We start from the raw sequence: 4,205 nt of genomic DNA on the forward strand, positions 1-4,205 counted from the left end.
GTGTGTGTGTGTGCGTGCGTGTGTTCCCCACCATCGCTTGACAACCGATGTTGGTTTGTTTATGTCCCCGAAACTTAATTGACAAAGTATCAGGCTTAAAAAAGGAAAGTACTGGGGTCGATTCGCTCGACTAAAATTCTTCATGGCGGTGCCCCAGCATGACCACAGTTTAATGACTAGAACAAGAAAAAGATAAAAGAATTCACGAAGATAGATTAACGGAATTGGTAGAATGTAGAATGGAAGTATTTTTGTCTTTATTCCTCGTCTTTGACTTCTGTTTGTTTTGACGATGGACAGGCTCTGTCACCCTGATTAATATAAACACCTGGTCCTTGTCCTGGTTTCAGCAAAATCCACACATTTGCAAAAAGTCGAGCTACGATTCCATTTTCAGTACGTGCTCTTCGCATCCAACTTTTTTCCTTCTTTCTTTACCTAAGATGCAAAACAACAAAAATCAATATAAAGGATTGTACCTATATTTGAAACAAACAAATACGAATAAAGGGAAAAAAATAAAATTACTGTAAAAATTAAAGTTGCATCGGCCGGGAATCGAACCCGGGCCGCCCGCGTGGCAGGCGAGCATTCTACCACTGAACCACCGATGCGAACGTTTTACAAGGGTAAAAAATTGTCTATATATATAGTATATAAAAAATTTGTGGGATTCATTTTTTTATTATTATTGTTAATGACTGTCTATTAACGGGTTCCTATTCCATTCTGAAACGCTGTTCTGCTTCCCTGTTTGTTGTAGTTCCAGTTTTAGCGTGTAACCAGATATTAATATATTAACATACATACTCACTCACACGTGTACATAAATATACGCAGAAATATAAACGTACACTCACTCTATTTGCAAACTCATGTGTTTCAGCAGCCAGCAAAAATCCGTACACGCTTAGGCAGGCATACACACATACACACAACATGCTTACACATACATATACTCATATATTTATATATATATACATGAAATAATTTTTCGCTATATTTGCTGCATCTCTGAAGATACTTCGATTCTTGTAATAGTTGTTTTGCTGCAGTTATTTAACCGTCAAGTCAATCCATTCCAGTCTCTTGTTTCGGAAATGCAAATGTTAGCCTCGAGGCAACGGCTAATACGAAACAAGGGAGGTAACTTTTCTTTTCTTTTTTTTTTTGTAGTTTCTTCGTATAAATTTTCTTGCAGCTTTACTATTTCACACGATCAGAAACTACTTGTTGCTATTATTTTTATTCTTTAACCCCGGATTAGCTCTCGTCAAGCAGGTATACTTTAAAGACGTTTTCTGCCAATCTAATCAGGACTGGGGAATGTGGCTGCTATTTCTAACAAGTCGAGCGACCATATAGAACAGTAATGAGCAAACTGCGGCCCACAGGAGTTTCTGAAAAGTACGCCTAACCAAAATTTACTTCGCATATTTTTGGTTGAGCTCCCCGCTTGGTGATGAGATATGTCTAATCTAGTCTGCTTCTCCAAAAAGTTTGCTCATATCTGATATAGAAGGACCATTAATAGTTTAAAAGCCACATTTACTTATTTATTTAATTGCGGCTAGGTATAGTCGATAAGAACGATTTGTATACTTCATTAATATTCAATTTTAACAAACCCCACCTATCAAAAAAGAAAAAAATATACCACCAGTAGGGTTTGAATTCATAACATAAAGAAAGGTGCCTTAAATACTGCGACGAATTTTCCCCATCGTTATGCAGATTTTGCGATCCAACCAGTGAAGTCTATCATTTACTAAACGACATTACAAACAGGTTTATATGAAATATTAGGTTGTCTCACATGAAACGTCGCATTTGAAAAAGGAAACATTACTAAACGACATTACAAACAGGTTTATATGAAATATTAGGTTGTCTCACATGAAACGTCGCATTTGAAAAAGGAAACATTAAAATTGTTTTTTAAGTTTTAGAATATTTATTTACTTAATCAATTTATGATCCTGGTTCGTTTATGACCTTCATCCAACGTTCGTCTAAGACATATATTCCATCTTCAAAGAATCTGCCATCTTTTACATTGATAAGCTGATCGAATGCTTCAATTACCTGTTCTTTATTTAAGAATGTTTTATTGCGTATAGCAAACTCGAAGTGTTTAAATTCGTGATAATCAGTATGGGAGATATCAAGAGAATAAGGAGGATGTGCCAAAATTTCATAATTCAGGCTTTGCAACTTGTGGACCGTAGCTTGAGAAGTGTGAGGCCGTGTAATTTCATGAAGCAAAATTGGGCCATCTCTGTTCATTAATTTGGGTTGCTCAATTTTTAATTTTTCATGCCTACAATCAATTTCCTGACAATAGGATGTTGCTGTAACAGTTTTTAATTGTTACAAAAATGAATAATGAATAAACCCCTTTGTTGACCACCATACAATGACCATCAACTTTTTAGGATGCAATGGTGGCTTTGGGTAGTGTTTTGGTAACTCTCCTGCATCTAACTACTGTCTCGTCCCCCTGTTGTTATCAAAGAATATCCATTTCACATCACACGTAATGAGTCGATACAAAAATGGTTCTCTTTCTAACCGAGAAATAAGCATTGAACACGCTGTAAGACGTCTATTTCTGTGGATCTCATTAAGTTGATGGAGAACAAACCTACCCATCTTTTTGACTTTTCCAATTTTCTTCAAGTGTCGAGAAAGCAGTTACGGGAGATGTCTGGAGCTCTGATCCGATTTTTCGGACGGTTATTCTCGGATTTCGTTTAACCAAAGCATTCAATTCCTCATGCCGAATAACTGATTTAGGTCACCCTCTTAGTTCATTTTTAAGGCTTTCATTTTCTAAACGAACCATCTCTGAACAGTTCAAATGTCAACAGAATCGTTACCAAAAGCCCGCTTGATGTTTCGTAGAGCTTCGGTGGCAGAGTGACTTGTATTCGTACAAGAAAATCACTCGGTGTTGTTCAGTTGTCAACGTTATCATAAGAACTGTGGGTAGCAATTTTGAATAATAGTATTGTCTTGAAAGAAAAAGAGTAAACACAAGCATATATATAGAAACTCATTAAAAATCCATTTATAGATGACTCATAAGAAACCCGTTTAAAATACATTTCATGTGAGACAACCTAATAGAATATATATGTAATGCAGTAAGATGAAAACTAACTTTGGTTAATTCATATTATCCATGCAATTACCGGATAAAAGCTCCCGCGTAGTGTTTAAAGCAGCGGTTCTCAAGTGCGGTTCCCTGAGCCACGTGCAGCCCTCAAGCATCCTTCCGGCAGCCCCCCGACGGCCTTCCTTCTATAAATATAATAAATTTTTTGACCATTAGGTTTATTAAAATATATTTGTGACATATTTCAACTTCTGAAGACAAGTTCATGGCGATTACTGTAGAGAAAAAAATTGTATTTATGGTAAAAGGTGTAAAAACAGCGTGTCTGATTCCCAGACACAGCGTTTCTAGCTCTTTAGATATTATCAATGAGAAATGCCGAAGAGAGTTAACTCTGAGTAGATTTAAAGCCGTAGCTTTAACTAAATCGACTTCTTTTTTTTTTTTTTTTTTTTTTTTTTTTTTTTTTTTATGCTGCCCAGGTCTTGAATCCGGTCCGGATATTAAAAAGGTTGAGAACCACGAGTTTAAAGTCTAAAATATCAAGTAAGATAGATAACTTCAATAAAATCAATTTTAGTCAAGTAACTTACATGTACTGTGGGTTTTACATACGAAATATAGCGCGATGTTTCTCATCAGTGGCTGATGTTGTGAGGATTATAAAGGAGATGGAGGAATTGTTGTGATTCTTTCTACTATAGGCACAAGGCCCGAAATTTTGAAGATAATCGATTACATCGACCCCATAAAATGCAAAGTCAACTTCGGCTGAATTCGAACTCAGAACGTAAAACCGGCAAAAATGCTTCAAAGCATTTTTGCCCGGCATGCTAATGATTCTGTTTACAACTTGCCATGATTAATAAAATTAGGAGAGATTGAAATTTGTTTAAACATGCTCAACACCATAGCAAAGAAAGAAGAATGCTATTTTATATATACTACAGGAACAGGCGTGGTTGTTGTGTGGTAAGAAATTTGCTTCCCAGCCCAGGGTTCCGGTTTCACTCCGGTAATATTGGCTATTGGTGAGATGGATTCAAACTCAGATGATTTTCCAGTTACTTTTTTTTTTTTTTTTTTT

At 36.0% G+C, this 4,205-nt stretch overlaps 1 non-coding gene across 1 annotated transcript; it reads right to left on the bottom strand.

The window, feature by feature from the left end:
• Positions 1 to 543: 543 nt before the first annotated feature.
• On the bottom strand, positions 544 to 614 carry Trnag-gcc (transfer RNA glycine (anticodon GCC)). The gene has a single exon. It is a non-coding gene; the product is annotated as a tRNA-Gly (tRNA).
• Between the last annotated feature and the right edge of the window lie 3,591 nt (positions 615 to 4,205).

The sequence above is a fragment of the Octopus bimaculoides genome, chromosome 5 (genome assembly GCF_001194135.2).
Source record: "Octopus bimaculoides isolate UCB-OBI-ISO-001 chromosome 5, ASM119413v2, whole genome shotgun sequence".
Lineage (NCBI taxonomy): Eukaryota > Metazoa > Mollusca > Cephalopoda > Octopoda > Octopodidae > Octopus > Octopus bimaculoides.